This window comes from Anarhichas minor, unplaced genomic scaffold, assembly GCF_050575085.1.
Source record: "Anarhichas minor isolate MPS153535 unplaced genomic scaffold, ASM5057508v1 ptg000027l, whole genome shotgun sequence".
Classification (NCBI taxonomy): domain Eukaryota; kingdom Metazoa; phylum Chordata; class Actinopteri; order Perciformes; family Anarhichadidae; genus Anarhichas; species Anarhichas minor.
In genome coordinates this window covers 23,901,715-23,915,719 of record NW_027466473.1, presented here as the reverse complement: position 1 = coordinate 23,915,719, position 14,005 = coordinate 23,901,715, and the positions used below count along the sequence as shown (strand labels likewise).

The following is a 14,005-nucleotide window of genomic DNA, read 5'->3' as shown; positions in this document are numbered from 1 at the left end:
TTAGCTGGAACGGGAACAAGGTATTCTGTGTTTATTGTGCTTTATGACCATGTTTAGTGGCATTTTATCTTAACTAACTTAATGTCCACATGTATATTTGAATGTAATTGAACGAATGTTTATACTCATAAGAGCTCATTCACGTTTTATCTGCTCCGTAGCTCTCACGGTGTTTTCTGGAGATTAAAAAAAAAGCAATATGTGTTTCCGCCCGGTTTCGAACCGGGGACCTTTCGCGTGTGAGGCGAACGTGATAACCACTACACTACGGAAACGCTGTGAGAGTGATGCGTTCAAGAACCGATTATAAAACAGACACACTGTGTATCTATCTAATGTCTGTAGATGTTTATTTAACATTCAGACTATTTAATACGTTTCCCTTGCACATGCCCTCTCTTGTAGACTCCTGTATTGCACTCTTAAATATGTTAAGAATGATAAAAAGCAACAGTTTCTCTTTGCAGGTTTCTGTCTCTGGGGAGCTTCCGGGCTCCGGCTTCGCCCACTTGCGAGGCGTTAAGGGAACATCTATAAATTGGGACTACAGAAAATGATCTTGATTACATGCTGAATGTACTTGATACAGTTAAGAAAATAAATAAAGTCACTGACTACAGCGTGCCAATGTACTCAACGAAGGTAGTGTATCCATACATGCCACTGGAGAACAACCCGATGATTTATTTGAATTTTAGCTCGTTGTTTTTTCTCCATAAATATATCTTGACTTCTTTTGAAAAGCAAAAGCTGTTTCCGCCCGGTCTCGAACCGGGGACCTTTCGCGTGTTAGGCGAACGTGATAACCACTACACTACGGAAACTCGGTGAGATGTTGCGTTCAGGAACACAACAGATATCCTAGTCCTAGCTCTGTTGAGCCGTGTATTCCGAGAGACCTCAGTAGTAATGACTTCATGAACTTCTTCAATGATAAGATTATAACCATGTACGCAGTCCTTCAAAGTAGATGTAATTAATCCTCTTCTTAAGAAACGTCTCACGGTTTCAGCAGCGGAGCTTAACTCTCTTAACGTTCTCCATTCATTCTCTATGGTAGTTCTCAGCACTACGGGTGTAATACATATTGTGGCCACAAACGTGATTTTGGGGGCGCTGTTTCTGACTTAAACGAGACCTCGTTTCAGACAGCAGAATACAAACCAGACCTGAAGTCAACTATATGTCAAACTAGTAAAACATCTCAGAGGTACATATTGTACTTTATACTGTACTACATCTCAGATGTACATATTGTACTTTTTACTATGTACTTATTTTGTTTTCGACCATAGATCTGTGATAATACAACACTTTATTGAGCTGTCACTCAAAGGTGAAAAAACTACAAATACAGTAATACAAAGATAAATAACATTTAGGACGAGGCACAACAACTCACCGGTCTTATTTGAAGCTTCCACTTAAATGATGTTAAAATTTTGCGTTTCTATAAATACATGGTGCGTTCAGGGACCCCGGTGAAAACTCGTCATTCAGCAGTTTAAACAGAAAAGTCCAAAAATGACTCCTAACGTCCTTTCCTAACCACTTGTCCTTGACCTCCATGGTAAACGTCACGGGTTGAAGGACCGGGTCGCTGTCTGTCTGTCACACGGTTCCACAGTCGATGGCGTCTGACTGTGGAGAAGTGGTTTGGAAATACCTGTCTCTGAAGGTTCACTTTTGGAGGACTGTGGTGAACTCAACAAGTTACCACTATAAATCCTCTTTAACACATAACCTGCAGGAAACAATTCTACGAAGAAAAATAAACTTATTTAGATATTACAACGGAGCTCGTTACAGATCAACCTCCCTCGGAGACAAGTCTGCAGGGGCCCAGCAGGGGGCGCTCACATAACACACAACTAGTCTCAGTGGGAAACTAATGATAACACATTGTTAGTGATATTGACAAAAATTTAGGAGAATATAAAATGAAAATGGTATCGATTAGTAATAACTTAAAGTCATAGTAACATTTGCAAATAATGTCCTGGGATGGAATCATTAACTCTGCAGCTCTGATTCTCTCCAGCATGTTGATGTAAACGTCTCATCTGGAAACAGATCCAATGCATCGATCTCCATCCAACTGAACAAAGTTATGAATGTATCACACTTATTGACTCACCAGTTGTCACTCTACTGTTACATTGATGGACCCTTTATCATCTCTGAAGGTAATTATGACTTTATCTGTTGTTGTGGGTCAAACCGAGGTTCTGCAGGAGTCGTTATCGACACAACTGCACGACAAGAAATGAACATATTATATTTAACAACAGACTGTCATCACAGTGACGGCTGACGTCATATTTATTTAAACATTTATGATGAAAAGCAATAACTGTTTCCGCCCGGTCTCGAACCGGGGACCTTTCGCGTGTGAGGCGAACGTGATAACCACTACACTACGGAAACTTGTGGAAGGTGGCGCGTTCAGGGACAGCTGTAATAACCTGTACTGTTACATGTGTTAGCACCCAAACGTTCCACAGAGGAGACCTGAGTTACCTTTAAACTGGAATGATGGTGTTCAGTATCCTAAAGGTAGCTACCACGAAGGTTTAAATGTATATTACCCTAAACACAGACTGTCAAACGTAGCAATCGATCCAATAGATCTACTGGATCTAGTCTCTTAGAACTCTGTTTTAAATAACTGAGCACAGACAACTTGTTGAGATGAAAAGTAAATAAAAGTTTACCGACTGCTTTTTAGAATGTTTGAATAATATTTACAAGAAACAAAACACCAATAACACAAATTAGACCCTTTAACATAAGAAACTGTACTTTAAGAAATAATATGAAACTAAAACTTAAGTAAACAAATTGCTTGAAAAAAAATATACAAACTGAATCAGCTTTTATCAAAACACCACAACTTAAATGTCTTCAGCTTTCTTTTCCAAAAATCTTTTTTTTCACTACATCAGACTCAGATTAATACTTAAATTGACTTTAAGCACAAGTGGGCACGGGCACACACACACACACACACACACACACACACACGTTGTGCTGTTTATTTCACCTACTCACTCACCTATTTACATTCTACTTTATTTAGGACTAAACGATCTTAATCTCTCAGTAAAACACTTTTTCTTTATTAAACTAAATTACTTTCAGTTTAATGACCTCACTGAGTTATTTCGTCTGACTTCATTATGAATAACTTGTTTTAATATAACTTTTACACCAGAGCTACACATGTGTAACAGTTGAAAAGGATCATCTGATAAATGGGGAAACTATGCCACCAGCTGTTGTAAATGTGTACCTGCACCTAGTAGTAGAAGCGAAGGATTATGGGTAATCCTCACAGCCACGGAGGATTCTCAAGTAGGTAACGTGTCTGTTGACAAAATAATGTGAACTTGAAAAGTACATAAAGGTTGAGCTGGCTTTATCTGTTTGGATGTTATTTGTCTTAGATTATATTCGTCATGTTTTCATTCACTTAAACATTCGTTTTTTTTATGTGTTTTATTGAAGTAAAAATGTCTCCAGTACAGCTAACATACACATGATGCCATCGTTAAAGAAATTTTTTACTGGCGCAGCTTTTCTAGTCTTTACGGTACTCGTTCAGAAGGTCCAGGAAGCACACCGACCAATCACAAGCGTTGTAAATCATATCACGCGATGCTACTCGGCCAATCAAATGCGTGTTCTGATAAAAAAAAAGCTGTCGGAGGAAAGCTAACGTCAGCTAGCCTCCCGTCGGAGCAAAGCTAACGTTAGCTAGCCTCCCGTCGGAGGAAAGCTAACGTCAGCTAGCCTCCCGTCAGACGACAGCTAACGTTAAGTTTTAGGCGGTCAGAGAGTCTAAATATGAACACTGGAGCACAAACCGGTCGGTTGGTAGTTTGCAGTCATCAAGTTATTTCCGGTCCACAACTTCTCACGAGCTGAGGTGCCAAACAGTAAACACACGTCACGTGTTAAAGGTTAACAACCCCTAAAGGATGCGTTCAGGGACCTATCGGTAATTTAGCTACAGTCGTATTTCGGCCATTTTTACTTTGATAAAAACACTATTTCTATTTTACAGCCAACATGTTTAATTTGTGTTATTATAAAAGGTGCAATACGGAGACATTTTGATCTATTTATGTAATAGTTATTGACTTAAATGTTTATGTATTTTTGTTAGTCCAAATAAATAATACATACAAAAACACAGTAAATAACTTGTAAATGTAAATTAAAGTACACAGAGTCACAATAATGCATCAGGATGTGTTTCTTTCATTTATTTTTAACAATCATCTGGTCTCTGAACTATTAATACGATAAACATAAATAGTTTCAACATAGACACACTGAACACGTTCATTAAAGGCAAAAATAAATATATAGAAATAAATACAAAATATATAAAATTAAAATAAATAAATTAATATAGAAATATACATACATACAGCAGGTAAAATAAGTATTGAACGCGTCACCATTTTTCTCAGTAAATATATTTCTAAAGGTGCTAATGACGTGACACTTTCACCAGACGTCGGTAACAAGCCAAGTAATCCATACACACAAAGAAAACCAAACTAATACGTTCAGAAATGAAGTTGTGTAATAAAATGGGAACAAGTATTGAACGCATGAAGAAAGGGAGGAGCAAAAAGGCATGGACACCAAGACACCAGCTGACATCTATCAGTCATTAGAAAGCAATCCTTCCCCTCGTCAGTGCAAATTAATATCAGCTGGTTCAGTCCCAACTGATGGCCAATAAGAAGGTGTCCCATTACCGAGGTTTCACACAAGAAACATCTCATGATGGGTAGAAGCAAAGAGCTCGCTCAAGACCTTCACAAAACATACTGATGGCATTGATTACAGAAGGATTTCTAAACCTCTGAATGTTCCAGTGAGCACTGTATATCATCTGTATATGAATAAATCTATTCATAAATAATAAATATATATATATAGAGACACTGTCCAGTCTTCCTTCGTATGTTTTAGGGACTGCTGTGCTGCCTTCAGGGTCCTGCACCCTGGAGCTCAGGAGCAGCTTTAGTGGGACTGCTGGAGGGCCTCAGAGGACCTCTGGAGACCTGGATAACCTGAGCACACTCATGAGAGGGTGAGGAACAACTACACCCTGCCCCGTCTTCACGGTTGTCCCAACCCTCAGGTAGCTTCGTCCGGCGTTGGAAGGCCGAGAGTAATCATTGGTACCGGCGGTCAGTACTATATTTTATCCTCACGACTCTCCTGCAAGAGTTGTAGGAAGTACTGGCATGCTGACAAGCCCCAGTGGCTGGAGAAGCTACCGCAGCATTGTGCCGGCTTTCTTGACACACAAGAAGGCAGTGTGCAGATCTGTGATGGACGAGATGAGGCGCAACGGCAGATCACCAGAGGACACGTCCGAGCAGCTGACGGAGGCGCTCCATCTTAAATATGAGAGAGCTCACCTCGCCTACTGCCGAGTGTGCAGAACGTCAGGAGTCTACAGCCAGAGAACCATCACTGGGCTCCTCAGACAGGCAGGTACTCCTGCTCCATTGTGTGGATACTCTGCTGCTGACGGCTGGTGTGGAGCGTCCATGTCCTCACACTACCTGGTGGATTGTCTGGTCCAGCAGCACCTCACTCTGCTGCTACAGGAGACCTTTGGACCGGCACCACGTCTTCCTTCACCATTATGAACGAGAACTGGATGACCCTGATCCGGTGATGCTGCAGTCAGAGTGATAGGTATGGTGGAACCTTGCAGCTCAACTACAACAAGGGGGTTATATTAGGAGCTGCTGGTCCAGTTTGGATCCCTGCGAGAGGCTCCTCTTCAGCAGGAGGGCTTCCACTTTCATCAAGCCCAGTGGGGGGGACGGGGAACCAGGAGTCTCCGGTGAACGTCTCCAGGTCCCGGACCAGGGGTGGAGGCTCGTGGACCTGAAGCTGTGTTGGACCCTCCTGTTGGAAGCAGAGCTGAACATGTTGTCTGTAAAAGGTGACATCAAGACAGGAGGAATAGTCCAAGTCCTGGACCAGGACCGGTGGACTGAAGCCATGAGAGCTGCTGATGAAGCACCACGGAGCTCCAGCATGATGAAGACTACGCTGCCATGGTCCAGAGGACGGGCACTGACCCCAACAGTCTATTTCACCCGACCACATGCCAACACATCTCTAGATATGTTAAACATCTGGCCAAATGAAGAAACACCAGCTCCTCCCTCAACACCAGCCCAGAGAAGGTCCTCCTGTAACCCTCAACCCTCCTCATGTGGCTCCTCTGAGCCGGGTTACAGGGGAGAAGATTGTGGCAGAGATCCTGGAGAAGCAGCAGTAACATCGGAGGAGTTCAGCCTGCGGTCATTCTCGGTTCACTTCTCCTGTGAAGGACTTCTGCTGCTCCACAAAGGTCTATAAGACGTACGCAGCTGAAGGCCTCAAAGAGCTGCCAACAGGTGGCCTCTGAAGGAGAAGACCTGGACCTGGAGGGACTTCTTAAACTCTGTGTGGCCTCCTGCTGTGATTCACTGCGTTTATAATTAAAGTCCGTTCTTTATGCGTTATTGTTTCTATCGTCTTAATATTTATATTCTTGTGAAGAACTTTGATCTTGTTCTATGAAATATGATTCATTAAATTAACTATTTAATAGTACCAGAGTATTTTCAAATAATATGCTATATTAAATTAATTATACTTTAGTAAAAGTACTAATACTACAAAGTAAAAATACTCTGTCACAGTAAAAGTACATCAGTATAATCAGTCAAATATAGTTAAAGTATTCAAACTGTGACTGCTGTACTCTGATATATATTCCATCATTAGATTATTATTATTAATGCATTAATGTAAAAACAGGATTTTATTGATCTGAGTTATTTTGTTATTAAAACTGTAATTAATCACTTCTTCAAAATGTACTTTTGATATTTTGTCTCCATATTCTCGTATATTTTTGATTATATTCTATTTTTTGTTTCACGTAACTATTATTTATTATATTTAATTATTTAAAGATGATTATTTAACATTTATTGATTGGTTTTAAAAATAGTAAAAATAAAGAGAAATGTTGTCACAATGTTTGTCTACAAAACCTAAAAATATTACTAATAATTATTATTACTAATACATTAATACATTAATATTATTAAAACATGTTTTGTAGGGAAATCGACTTAAAGCATCAAAATAGTTTCAGATATTAGTTTCTGTAAATGGATAAATTGAGTAATATTTTCAGCTGTACTTGTATTGTATTAACTGTCAGAGAGATTAATTCATGAGATAGATAGATAGCTTTAGTTACTATATATATATATATATATATATATATATCTGTCAGATAAATGGAGTGGAAGTAGAAAGCAGCATGAAGTAAAGTACAAGTGCCTCAGATTTGTCCAGTACTAGTAAAAGTACTGCGTTACATGCCGACATGTCTCCAGATGTGTAAAGTTAAATAAGACTCAGCAGCTGTTTGTCCTCAAGACGTTTAGTCTCTGATCAACAGATCAACTCTTCTTCTCTTTCTCGTCGACCCCAAACAGACTCTCTGAAATCCAGACCGTCTCTTTCTGACCTCTGACCTCACGGTGGAAGCCGTTCCTGTCTCTGTTTCCTGAAGGACGTCTCAGGAACCAGGATCCACGGAGAGAAACACAGAACCTTCTTTAGTCTCTCAGAGCAGCTGTAGACGTCATCACTTCCTCTCCGTCTGTCAGTGAACACACAACATGTTCCAGTTTAGAACCCAGGAGCTCCTGATGCTTCATTCTAGAGCTCACAACTGCTCATCTCACTAAACGAGACCTCGTTTTTACCTCAGAGTGTCAGACAGCAGCTCACAGAATACAAACCAGACCTGAAGTCAACTATATGTCAAACTTGTGCTATAATAATGGCTCCCTGTTGGTGAATCAACCCTCTATTGAGGTCGATGCTCTGTGAGCGTACAGGTCTGTAGCTCCAGCTTTAATCTCTTGTCAGTCTTCACCACGGGCTTACAGACTTATGATTATTTCCTTTACTCTCTTCAAAAACATGAAAATACATTAAGGAAAATTGTAAAAATACAAAAAAGAAAATAAAAGTACTCCCCGTCGGGGAATCGAACCCCGGTCTTCCGCGTGACAGGCGGAGATACTGTCCACTATACTAACGAGGAAGGGCCTGACGCTGCACGTGACCCGGAAGTAAATGTATTTGACTAAATCGGTGACTGCCAGACAGAGTTAACTGGAAATGGCGCGAGTGCTGCAGGGCACTGTTGCGATTTCTTAAAGAAACGGGATTAGAGTGGTGGTGTTATAGTCAAAGATGTTAAAGGTGTTAAAGATTATGACTCTCTTATGTATCTACATTGTATCCATCCATATCTATTTTTAAGACTTTTAACTTGGTTTTATAAAACTATTTACATCCTGATGTCTAAATGAGTTTTTACTCAGAGCTCCACACACATGAAAGCTCAACATGTTCACTGTGATGAAACGCGCCACTCAAGAAACACACCAAACGTTAAAAACCTCACGATCACATTCTTCATCAACTTCTTCGATCACCGGGAAGAGTTTGTGCTCCGGTGTAGTACAGTAAAAAGTACAATATGTACCTTTGAGATGTAGTACAGTAAAAAGTACAATATGTACCTCTGAGATGTAGTACAATAAAAAGTACAACATGTACCTCTGAGATGTAGTACAGTATAAAGTACAATATGTACCTCTGAGATGTAGTACAGTATAAAGTACAATATGTACCACTGAGATGTAGTACAGTATAAAGTACTATATGTACCTCTGAGATGTAGTACAGTATAAAGTACAATGTGTACCTCTGAGGTGTAGTACAGTATAAAGTACTATATGTACCACTGAGATGTAGTACAGTATAAAGTACAACATGTACCTCTGAGCTGTAGTACAGCTCTGCGTTTTACTAACTATACTTTCTTTATTCAAAACACACTTAATAACTTATAGTTTCCTCATTTCACAGATTTAATTTGAATCTTTTCAACTACGTTACACATGTATGACGAGTTTCCCCAGGGTCCCTGAACGCACCACGTCTTTCCATAAAGTAGTGAACATGTTTAGCTTTAATGTTCACATAAAGTAACGCTGGACTTTAAATCCACCATTAAAGAAACACACGGAGCGGTACATGTTATCCCCTGTGTCCTTGAACGCATCTCCTTCACCAAGTTTCCGTAGTTTAGTGGTTATCACGTTCACCTAAAGAAAAAGGTGGCCAGTCGGTGTATAGGTGGCATACGCTGACAGCCAATGAAATTGCAGCATCATTAACGCTGTCCAAGGTGCTCAAAATCCACTTTCATATCGCTGGTTTCAGCTCCTGGACGCAGGTTCGAGTCTCACTTGGGGCTACGCCACACATCAATGATAAAGAGCTATTTATAAATCAAGAAATGTTTATCCAACTTTACCTTTTACTGATTATCACTAGATTGTAGTGGCAGATAGATTATCAAGTACTTGACTTATTTATGGCTATTAACCTATTATATTGCAGTTTTCCTAATTATGAACATTTAAATTACAATCACTTAATTACTTCAATTAAATATGAATTTACTGTTCACTATAATGATTCACTCATTAATGAGACATGTAGACATTAATGAGCAGAACATAATTTATTAAACACAACAGGGACAGTGACTGTTGAACACAGAGCCCATAGTGCAAATACACAACACAAATATGTACAACAAATGAATAATGAATCCAGTAAAAAATAATCTAATCATTAAAATGAGCAAAGATATACAGTATATACACGACAACACACTCCCCCTTTCTCTTACTTTCCCTTGTCAACCTCCCATCTCTTTTTTTCTGTCTCTTAAACAGCAGACCCCTGGAACTCATTCCAGGTCGTCTCCTTCTCCATGCCCTGGTCTTTGTAAAGGAAAAGACTTTACCAGGGCAGTAGATGTACTTCCCTGTTAGTCCAGGGAACCCCGTGTGAATATGAGACCTGTTTGGATCCTGCTTCAGATCCATCTGACAGAATCCGCACTTGCGACCTGTGTGCTGGGATTCAGTCCTCTTCCTCTTCTGCTGTCCTCTCTCCTCCACCCTTTTCTTTGTGGCAGCCAGTTCCAGCTGAAAGAACTTTGTCTCTGCAAAGTCTACAAAGGGCATTCTTGGGTTTGTCAGACCTTCTGCACCGTAAGCTTTAAAAACTCTAGTGGAGCAATAGAAGTATCTGACAGGGCCCTGCTGGAAGAAGAAGTGGATAGAAGAACCATCGTTCTCATACCTGGACTCTGGCTGTGATGACAGTCTGTTGTTAAATATAATATGTTCATTTCTTGCCGTGCAGTTGTGTCGATAATGACTCCTGCAGAACCTCGGGTTGACCCACAACAACAGATAAAGTCATAATTACCTTCAGAGATGATAAAGGGTCCATCAATTTAACAGTAGAGTGACAACTGGTGAGTCACTAAGTGTGATACATTCATAACTTTGTTCAGTTGGATGGAGATCGATGCATTGGATCTGTTTCCAGATGAGACGTTTACATCAACATGCTGGAGAGAATCAGAGCTTTAGGACACGATCAAGGTAATTTATGTTATTATGACAAACGTGAATAATTAAATGTTTAGACTCTTTCTCTGCAGTAAACTCACAAATGCAGCAGATTAGATTTATTAGAATAAAATAATACAGAACAACATTATTAATACTGGAGGTGACCGTGACATACAAACACGTCAACAAAACATCATTCTACAAAATATCCGAACAAGCCTTTAGATGCAAAAGATACAAATTCACAAAAGAATAAATAACTGCTACTTGGTGAGTGTTTGTACACATCTTCCATGTTAGTGAGACTCTCTGAGTATCAATCCTCCATTTTCACTGTTCAGTGTTGAGCTGATTCATCATCAGTGCCTCGTTGTGAACTAATAATCTCTTTGTTCGTCTGATTTTGTCTCTTTTACAGCAGATGGATGAAATATTTGGTGGAGGCTGAAGCTCCAGAGACAGCGACCCGCAACCCGTGACGTTTACCATGGAGCTCAAGGACAAGTGGTTAGGAAAGGACGTTAGGAGTCATTTTTGGACTTTCCCCCATGTCTCTCTGTAGTGTGATGCATCTTGGTTGTTGGACTGTGGTGGATGTGGATCATCAACGTCCTCTCTGAGTTCATGATGTTCACATTTAAACCCTTGTTTTTATTCTTTCATCAGTTATTTGCTGCATTAAATCCTCATTGTTTCAATGAGGATGTAGTGCGGCCCATGTTGATACAAGAAGAGTTTACTGTGTGATCCTGAAGAGGACTCTTGCAGGTTTTGCTCTGTTTAAACGGCTGGATGACGAGTTTTCCCCGGGGTCCCTGAACGCACCATGTGTTTCCATGATGTGAGAGACAGTGAGTGTGATTACTGATCCACCCGTTCTCTGTACATCCTAAGAAGAGTAACCACGCTGTACTTTATGATTCTCATTCATTTTATTGAAGTATAATAAAGTTTTTTCTCCAGTTAATCAGAATCTAGATAGTTGAGCGGTTATAATCGCTGCTACACTCGAGAGAGGAGTGTTCCGCTTTACCTGGTGGTGCTTAGACTAACAGAGCAGTCTCATGCAAGTAAAGTAACACAGTGGTGGTGTAACAGTATAAGATTATATGGTAAACATTGTAAAAAAATATATAAGAATGAATAAAAATATTATAGTATATAAGTGTAATATATTGTGAGTAGTAGCAAAACAATGTTCAGTATAGTAGAGCAGTATTGCATATTGTAATTATTAAGTCTGTAAATAGGCCTACTCACTGTCTGTCTGTCTGTAATGTGCTGGTTATCACGTTTTAACTTCATTTAAGTGGAGGATTCAAATAAGACCAGTGAGTTTGTGCCTCTTCCTGCATATTATTTATCTTTATATTCATGTATTTGTATTTTTTTTAATTGTGCAAATAAAACTAAAATTCTTTATATACTCAATATATCTCAACATGCAGATTTGTAAAACCGCTCCCTGTTTTTCTTTTAAAGGTAAACACGATTTATTTATTTCACAACTGGACCTTTATTTTTTTCATCACCATCGAGCGTTTACAAACATTTTACTTTTTTAACTCAAAACACATTTCACACCTTAATATTCATCAACTACTCTGTATCTGCCCATTGATTCAACGGGGAGTAATATGTATTTCATTTTTGTTGTAGTTTTCACTATTTTTTGTGTAATTTCCTGTTTTTGAAGAGAGTAAAACAAAGAGGTGAAAACGAGGTCTCTTTTAGTGAGTAACAGCGCCGCCAAAATCCTGTTTGTGGCCACAATATGTATTACACCCGTAGTGCTGAGAACTACCATAGAGAATGAATGGAGAACGTTTAGAGAGTTAAGCTCTGCTGCTGAAACCGTGAGACGTTCATGACCGCATACTTCACCAACTGGTTCATTCTATTACATTTTTAATTACATTTATTTTATATAGACCAAAATCACAAATTTGAGGTTTAATTACAGCTACTTTGTCATATTGAGACATGATATTGAATTAAATACAGATGGAATTGCTTCTTTAAATTTAGCTACAGCACCATCAGATAGACATCTAGTGTAGAAACTGTTGCCTAATGTTGTACACTCCGGTAGTAGAAATGTAAAAGTTATTAGATAATGGTCCGATTAAAGAGGGTTCTGTGGAAGGACTATTAAATGTTCTATTTTAATTCATGTACACTCTGACAGAAGCCAATCTACTAATGAGATAAACGCAGCACTAAGGCATCAGTATCAACATCCACATGAATATTAAAGTCCCCTACAATCATGACTTCATCTGTTTAAGGACCAGACTTGATAAGAACTCTGACCTGGGGCCCAGTACACTGTAACTAATAGAACTGGCTTTAAGAGTCCACATTTAATCCTCCTGTTTTGTTGGTGGTGTTAACTTGTATGAGGTTATGTTGTTGAACTCCTCTTCTGTCTACTTCTCATTTCATTCACTTACAGACATTGTTTAACGACAGTAGCTGAAGTAAAACACATCTATCAGAAATAAGAAGACGACACTGACAGCATTCATCTGACAGGAACAGCTCAGCCTGTCATGGAAACAGTATAATCTGCAATCAGTCAGCAGCTTCTTGTGAAATCAGATAGAATCAGTTTCACACAACCGCAGTTCAGAAGCTGTGGTGAAGAACACGAGTCCTCCTCTTCATCTGAGTAACAGCAGCTCAGAGTTACACTCACGCTGCCTCAGCAGAGAAATACTACCAAAGTGATGTACGAACACATGTTCCCTGTTCAACCTAAAGACTGTTGTTAGTGACTTTGGTCATGTTATGTACAGTACACAGATTTAGAGAGTACAGCTTTGTGTTGTAAACAGTAACAACACTAGTACATCAAATGTCTTCCTAACTGTGACCTTTCTGCTAAAATGGAGCTGCATTTTACCATTATTATGTTTATCATCAACAACACGATCTCATCATCTTATTTGAAGTAGAATTGTTGCTTCCTGGATTCATATTTGTCCTCTGCAGTGATGTTGCCTCCTGACTCATTATTTACTTTATTAACAAACAATATTTCATGTGAATCAGAGTCTTGTGTTCCTCATTAGGTTGAGAGATGAATGAACCAGGTTCCAGTTCCTCCTACATGTTCACATCCTCGAGTCCATAAACCCTGCAGAGCATCACAACATGTACGCATGTGACTGTAGAGCAGAAGAAGAGGAAGTTGTTATTACATATAATGAAATCTGTGTAAACTACATCTGAACACTGATGTTTCTTTACAACTCAAGATCATAAGAACCAATGAAGAAATGACAATGATTGATTTTTTCAAATGACTTCATCTCCAATAATAAATAATAATATCATAAAACATAAACATGAGTAAGTGCTGTCACACTGTACATAGAACATATTTGGTCTGCGATGGTAATGGTGTGAGCTCCTCTCCATGCAGGAGATCCTTCCTCAGCTGCTTC

At 39.3% G+C, this 14,005-nt stretch overlaps 4 non-coding genes across 4 annotated transcripts; all 4 read right to left on the bottom strand.

Annotated features, from left to right (window-relative positions):
• Positions 1-202: 202 nt before the first annotated feature.
• On the bottom strand, positions 203-275 carry trnav-cac (transfer RNA valine (anticodon CAC)). Its single transcript has one exon. It is a non-coding gene; the product is annotated as a tRNA-Val (tRNA).
• A 476-nt stretch (positions 276-751) lies between these two features.
• Positions 752-824, bottom strand: trnav-aac (transfer RNA valine (anticodon AAC)). The gene has a single exon. It is a non-coding gene; the product is annotated as a tRNA-Val (tRNA).
• A 1,530-nt stretch (positions 825-2,354) lies between these two features.
• Positions 2,355-2,427, bottom strand: trnav-cac (transfer RNA valine (anticodon CAC)). The gene has a single exon. It is a non-coding gene; the product is annotated as a tRNA-Val (tRNA).
• A 5,656-nt stretch (positions 2,428-8,083) lies between these two features.
• trnad-guc (transfer RNA aspartic acid (anticodon GUC)) lies at positions 8,084-8,155 on the bottom strand. The gene has a single exon. It is a non-coding gene; the product is annotated as a tRNA-Asp (tRNA).
• Between the last annotated feature and the right edge of the window lie 5,850 nt (positions 8,156-14,005).